The sequence below is a fragment of the Mastomys coucha genome, unplaced genomic scaffold (assembly GCF_008632895.1).
Source record: "Mastomys coucha isolate ucsf_1 unplaced genomic scaffold, UCSF_Mcou_1 pScaffold23, whole genome shotgun sequence".
NCBI lineage: Eukaryota > Metazoa > Chordata > Mammalia > Rodentia > Muridae > Mastomys > Mastomys coucha.
The window spans coordinates 64,149,732-64,156,801 of record NW_022196906.1 but is presented as its reverse complement, the minus strand read 5'-3'; the positions used below and the strand labels follow the sequence as shown (position 1 = coordinate 64,156,801).

At 44.4% G+C, this 7,070-nt stretch overlaps 2 long non-coding RNA genes across 3 annotated transcripts in view; one reads left to right on the top strand and one right to left on the bottom strand.

Annotated features, from left to right (window-relative positions):
- Positions 1 to 3,610: 3,610 nt before the first annotated feature.
- On the bottom strand, positions 3,611 to 4,604 carry LOC116073473. Its single transcript, XR_004111820.1, has 2 exons — positions 4,455 to 4,604; positions 3,611 to 3,971 (listed from the first exon to the last, which is right to left on the bottom strand). It is a non-coding gene; the product is annotated as an uncharacterized LOC116073473 (long non-coding RNA).
- Positions 3,647 to 7,070, top strand: part of LOC116073472 — a 5,560-nt gene continuing 2,136 nt past the window's right edge. The window contains exons 1-2 of one of the 2 annotated variants that reach the window (XR_004111819.1): positions 3,647 to 3,721; positions 3,871 to 4,139. This is a non-coding gene — a long non-coding RNA (uncharacterized LOC116073472). Of the gene's footprint in view, positions 3,722 to 3,870; positions 4,223 to 7,070 lie in introns of those variants that run through there. The other variant, XR_004111818.1, reaches the window with a different exon arrangement.

Sequence of the window (7,070 nt, the reverse complement as noted above, 5' to 3'; positions counted from 1 at the left end):
TTTTGGGCTATTCAGAAAATATGCTGCAGTAGTATATTCTCAAACCCTTCCTGTTGCCTTCTGAGCGTTGCTCCGTGTTATTTTCTGTCACACAATCTCGGAGCCTAAAATAAGTATTCCGCAGGAGACTGTTGGGCCTTCTCTTTTTCACAGTATTCAAAAGCAACCCAGTATCATTCTTACCTCCAGACTCATTGTGAAGTGACTCTTGTGGCCTTTGAAATGTGTCTGTTAGAAGCTAAAGCTCCAGCTAGTTGGGGATGTGGCTTAATGGTAAAGTCAAAGCATACAAGGGGTCCTGATGGGCCCCAGGAGAGGGAACCAGGGAGAAGGAAGAGAGGAAGAGGAAGGAGAGAGAAGAGGAAGATAGGGAGAAGGAAGAAGGGGCATAGAAAGAAATTAATTGGGACATTTGAGTGATGTTTCCTTACATATGAGTAGGAATAGCCAATGAGGAGTAGCTCTCGGATGACCAGCATGGACGTTAGTGGAATGGCACTGCTGTTCTCCAATGGAAACCAGACAAGAGATGAAGGAAAATCTTTTCTAATGCTGGATGTCTTAAGGAATTGGGATGACAAGAGTCTATAAGGATCATTTAATGTACAAGGATTATGGCATTGGAGGGAAATGTTCACTAGCATCTTTATGAAGGCTGAGTATGTAACCCAAGGGACACTAAATGCCTTTGTATGCAGTTTATAATGCCAAGTGTTCTATAACCAATAATAATATTTAATAAAGTGCTAAAATAAAATTCATGATAAAGTGCTAATGCAAAAATTCATGATAAATAAATCATTTTTTTTCTGCAAGTTCTGCTCCTAGTACAGATTTTACGTGAGTACTGGAGATGTGAAGTCAGGGTCTTATATTTGCTTGACCTACTGAGGCACCTCCCCAGACCAAGTTGGACTCCCCCCTTCTTGTTGTTTTTAGTATTTTGTAAACATGTTCTGTCAAAGTCTTCATCTCTGTATCAGCAGATTTACTGGTGAACACTCATCACCCGATCACGCTTTTAGCTGATCCTGTTTTTTTCCCATGGTTCCTCCATTCGGGCTTTCTCTTACTTCATTTGATAGTTCTTGTTAGCAAATGTGAGTTGCTTTTTACTTTTATCTGTTTGTATATGTGTGTGTGTGTGTGTGTGTGTGTACACACGTATGTACACATGTGTGTTGCCTTGACAACATTATATAAACATTTTTTACAGTGGGCCAGCTCAGAGAGGACAGGGAGCACGTTGCTGCCATAGAATAACCCCTCCCCCAGGACAAAGTTCTTATCTGATGAAAGGTGAGCACAGGGTGTTGGACTAAAAACTTCCAGACAGAGTTGATGGTGAATGTGAACGCAGGACGCTGGGACCATGCCACGGCTTTTCTTCAGGTGACAAAGAACACCTTTTAAACTGTGGGTCATGACCCTGCTGGGGTACCTGTGTAGCTAAATGTGGTGCGCATTAAACTCTTAGCAACAGTAAAGGTTTCTGAATGTGCAGTAGCCAGAAATTTTAAAAAAATAAATAAATGTATAACAAATAACATTCCCTACTGTCCTACTGTCCTTCCTCCATGTAGAAGGATCACATTTGAACAGCTTTTGGCATTTTAGACAGGATCGTACTGTGTGCACTGTGCACACTGGCTGGCCTGAAATTCACAAAAACTTGCCTGCTTTTGCCTACTGAGTGCTGGGACTAAAGTGTATGCATCATGCCTTGCCCATATTAGCCTATCTTTGGAGTGTATTGTTACAATGTTTCCTTTTAAAGCAGCTTTTTGGGTTAAGTTGGTTTGCTCAAGCTTGTTAACTGTTGAAGATACGCTATATCAGGCTGTATTAAGCAGTCAGCCAAGATTTAATTGTTTATGAAAATAGGCACATTCATCTTTAATAGATGGCAAAATTATATGTCTGCCAAAGGATTGTTTTGAAATAAGTTTGTGGCTTATCACTAGTAAATGTTTGACTTGTTTAACTATTTTACGTGCCTGTATGCTGTGGATTGTGAAAAACTAACTCAGGCAATAAGAGGACAGTGGGTGGGAAAAGGTTGAAGTCTGGCTGTAACGCAGGGAGCAGAGTGGGAAATGACTCTGGAGTGGGTCTTACAGTCTCAGGGCAGAAAGAGTTCCTCAGTGTCACTGTGACTCCCTGGTGTCTCAGCACGGTCATCATAAAACCAAGCTCAGGGTCAAGTCCTACTCATGACCCAGCAGGATCTTGAGTTCCCGTTTGGATCCAGTTAGCGAACCCCAGACTGAGCAGCATACACATCACATGGTCCGTTATCTTTCTTCTTCTCTCATATATGACCTCCTAACTACAGTTGCGCCTCCTTCCTCTCCTCCAAGGCTCTACCAACCCCTCCCCTCTCCCAGGTCCACTCCTCCTCCTCTGTTTCCCTTCAGAAAAAGGCCGGCCACTCAAACTCAACCAAACTTGAATAACAAGTTGCAATGTGACTGGGCACAGACCCTCATCTCAAGGCTGGTCAAGGCGATCTGGTAGGAGGAAAGGGGTCCCCAAAGGCAGGTAAAAGAGTCAGAGAAAGCCCTCGATCCCACTGTTAGAAATCCCACAAGAACAGCAAGCTATACAATCATAGCATCTATTCAGAGGACCTAGTTCAGACCCAGCCAGCCAGACTCCCTGATTGTCAGTTTAATCTTTGTGTGCTCCTATGAGCCCAGGTTAGTTGATTTTTTTTTTTCAGATCATGTTCTTGTAGTGTCCCTGACTCCTCTGGTCCTACAATTCTTCCTCCCCTTCAGGATTCTCCAGGCTCAACCTAGTGTTTGGCTGTGGGTCTCTGCATCTGCCTCTATCAGTGCCTGAATGAAGCTTCTCTGATGACAGTTACACTAGGCTCCGATCTACAAGTATAGCAGAGTATCATTAGGAATCATTCAATTTGTTTTCCCAGTTGTGCTTCATTCTATCTTAGGTCTCTGGGCTATCCAGCCTCTGGTTTCTGGCACTCCAGGTAGTACCAGACATGGGCTGCCTCTCATGGCATGGGTCTCAACTTGGACCAGTCATTGGTTGGCTACTCCCACAAGTTCTACACCATCTTTACCTCTAGCACATCTCACAGGCAGAACGAATTGTAGGTTGAAAGCTTTGTGGGTGGATTTATGTCCCAGTCCCACCACTGGAAGCCTTGCCTGGTGACAAGAGATGGCCACTCCAGGCTCCATACCCCCCATTATTAGGAGTCTTCCCCAGGGCCACCCTCATAGATTCCAGGGACTTTCTACTGCACTAGGTTTCTACACAGGCCCCAAAATGCCTCCTACAGGTACTCTCCCTCTATTGCCCTCACACCTGACCCCTTTGTCTGCCTTTGTCCCCACCCAGCCCAAGTCTACCCTCCAAATCTATTCTATTTTCCCATACCAGGGAAATCTTTGTATTCCCCAACCCCCCCCCCCGCAACCCCTTTGAGCCCTCCTTGCTGCTTAGGCTCCTTGGATATGCAGAATGTAGCATGATTATCCTTTACAGCTAGTAACCACTTATGAGTATATACCAATATTACATGGTTCTTGAGGTTAGGGTTTGTATTTGTGACATATCTTATTATGAAACAAGACACATCACATAGGCAACAAGGAAGGCAGAGTTTACTCATTTCACAGTCTGAAGGTTCAGGACATCCTGGTGAGGAAGATATGGTGACAGGAGCAAGAGGCCGGGTCGCATCTCATCTAAGGTCAGGGCAGCGGCAGATAGTGGAGTAGGACGGTGCTCTGTTCCCTTCCCTTATTATACAGTGTAGGACCACAGAGCATGAAGTGGTGGCATCCACATTGAGAGTCAATATTCCACTTTACTTAACCTAATCTGTCAAATCCCTCACAGGTATGCACAGAGATGCACTTCCATGGTGAATCCAAATCCAGTCAAGATCAGCCATCACAGATTTCCAGGACCAACAAGCCAGCAAACGTGGAGGTCACACCCTGAGGGAAGAGAATGCACGATTTCTTGTTTCTTCCTATGAGAACAGTAATCTTCCGGTATAAGACTTCCCAGTATGTGACCTCTTTGAGCCTGAACTGCCTCCTTTCTGCTCCATCTCCAAACACAAGGCCATGGAGCTGCCAAGCCTTCGATATAGAGATTGTAAGGTAACACAAATGTCCACTCTATCACAGTTTCCCTAACACTGACAAACCAAATACAAGCTGTCACAGAGTGGCTGGCACATGGACACTGATGGTCAGTCATCAACTCTCTCGTTTGGCTGCTTCATCTCTGAGCATACGTAGTGAGTAGCTGTGTCTAACATAATAGAATCCGAAAGTGGTTTCAGATACATACAGGTCATTTACCTCCACTGAATCTAGGGCACCTTGGGATCGGTCTTAGTTTGGGTTTTATTGCTGTGAACACACGCCATGACCAAGGCAATAAAGAAAATCATTTCATTGGGGCTGGCTTACAGTTCAGAAGTTTAGTCCGTTATCATCATTTCAGGAAGCATGGCAGTATCCAGGCAGATGTGGTGCTGAAGCTGAGAGTTCTACATCTTGATCCACAGGCAGCAGAAAGAAAATGTGTGCCACAGTGGGTGTAGTTTGAACATAGGGACCTCAAAGCCCACCCCCACAGTGACATACATACTTCCCCCAACAAGGCCACACCCACTCCAACAAGGCCACACCTCCTAATAGTGCTATTGTGCCCTATAGTACATAACCATGCATTCAAACACATGAGTCTGTGGAGCCATACCTATTCAAACCACCACAGGACCCATTCTCTCTGTGGAGAGTAATACAACTTTCTGAATTTTAAGTCTGTCTTGTATAAAACGGGTGCAGCAGAGAAGCTGAGGATGTTGAATATATTTTTCTTCTTGCCAGGCAGTGGTGGCGCATGCCTTTAATCCCAGCACTTGGAAGGCAGAGGCAGGTGGATTTCTGAGTTCAAGGCCAGCCTGGTCTACAGAGTGAGTTCCAGGACAGCCAGGGCTACACAGAGAAACCTTGTCTCGAAAAACCTATGTATATATATATATATATATTTTCTTCTCATTAGATATAGAAATGTTCAATGATGAAGCAATATTCTAAGTCATCTATCAGTCCATATTATACTCTCTCCATACCTCCATACCCTGTGTGAACACTGTGTTTCACCTCCTAATCCTTAAGCCAAGGCAGGACCTCCATCACCCACTAAGGCAGATGATGGATTTATACCAAGATGAGTGAGCATCCCAGAGTTACCCAACAGAACCTTCAGATTTTCCTTCATCCACCATGACAACCCCTTGAAGAGCCCTCACCTCCACTCATGTGGCTTCTGTTCTTTCCTGTCATCTGCCTGTAGGACCTAGAAGGGAAACCCCTATCCTTCAGCAGAGCCAGCTCTGAACAGTGAATTTATGTGAGATATGTTGTCCCTTTGTTTGCTGCTGACAGGCGTAAAGAACAACTTTCACTGCTGATAATAATGGTTCATTTATCACATCTAGCCGAGGCTGACCTCTGGGCGTCCCAGCCCCTCCATCACCTTCACACCTGCTCAAGCTAATTGTTAGAGCCAAGTGTAAATGAAAATCAACTGGGCTAATAATGAATGGAGCCCATTACTCGCAACAGCACATTGCTTTACGGAGGTTTATCAAGAAACATTATAACCAGTCCTCTGGTCACAGTTCCCTGTTTTATAGATGAGAAGGAGTGAGCAAACAAGAAGGGACTAGCCTATGAAAATTAGCTTCGAGACTGCTGACCAAACATAAGACATCAACTTCTTGAGTTCTGTGATGGCCATCCTATGTTTATCCAAAGCTACCAATAGCCAAAAAGAAAAAAAGAAAAGAAGAGAAGAGAAACAAAGAAAAGAAATGAAACAAAGTTTAAGATATTTCCTCACTGTTGTCATCTGTTTATATAAGCAAATGAGGTCATTAGCGGATGTGAAGACCTTAATTAAAATGCTAATCTCATGCTTCCTCCAAAACCATTTTTCAAGGCAGTCAGCTCCATGGCTCCTCCATTTGATGTCACCCAACCTGGAACTGCTTTGCCAATGCCATCTCAAAACAGACTTAGCTCCCAGGTGATAGAGATGATGTCCCATGAATCCTCATGGGATTCTAGAACAGAACTGATGGGACACGGGTGTGTGTGTGTGTGTGTGTGTGTGTGTGTGTGTGTGTGTGTGTGTGAATTTATTAAGTCAGCTAATTTCAAAATAGTACTAACAGTTGAGAACCCAGGAGCTGTTCAGTCCAGGAATGAACTGGGTGCCTCAAAAGTCCCAGGCAGGCACCCAGGACCTAGAGAGTTCTTGGAGTGCCACTGACTTCAGTCAGTGAGGGAAGCCTGGAAATGCTGGTTCTGTTCCTGAAGGAATCAGCAGCTGCTGCAACCTGGTGCATCAACTCAGCCCTGAACAGAAGGCCAAGCCTGCGAAGGAGCTAGAGTTCCTTCTGCCCTGCCACGTTCTATCTGGGCTGCTACCAGAAGGTGCTGCCCACACTTGGAGTGGACCCTCCAGCACAGATTCCTCCCGTGAGACTTTCTACTCTGGTAATTCTAATTGTGGCAAGTTAACTTAAAACCAACCGTCCATGCCTCAGAATTCATTCAAGGCAACTGAGTCATTTAGAGAGGCAGCTATTAGGGTACCAGGAAACATTAGCTGTAATGTGAAGCTGTAACCCTGAGGGAGTAGGGGAAGTTCTATCACATAACTGAAATGCATTTTTGGACCAGGGTGGTTAAATTTCATCATCTATGAGATTGGATTTAGACTCTCCACCAAAACAAACCTTTGGGTGTGTTTGAGGAAGTTTCTAGATGGGGTTAATTGAAGTGGGAAGGCCCACCCTAAATGTATGAAGCCATTCCATACAACTTTTTTTTTAAAAAAAGCATTTAATTTAAGAAATTTAATTTAATTTCAGAAGATTAGAGTCTATGACCATTATGCCAGAGAGCATGGCAGCAGGCAGGAAGGCAGGCATAACAATGAGACAGTAGCTGAGGACTGGGACATGAGACAACCATGAGAACCATGAGGTAGAGAGAGAGAGAGAGAGAGAG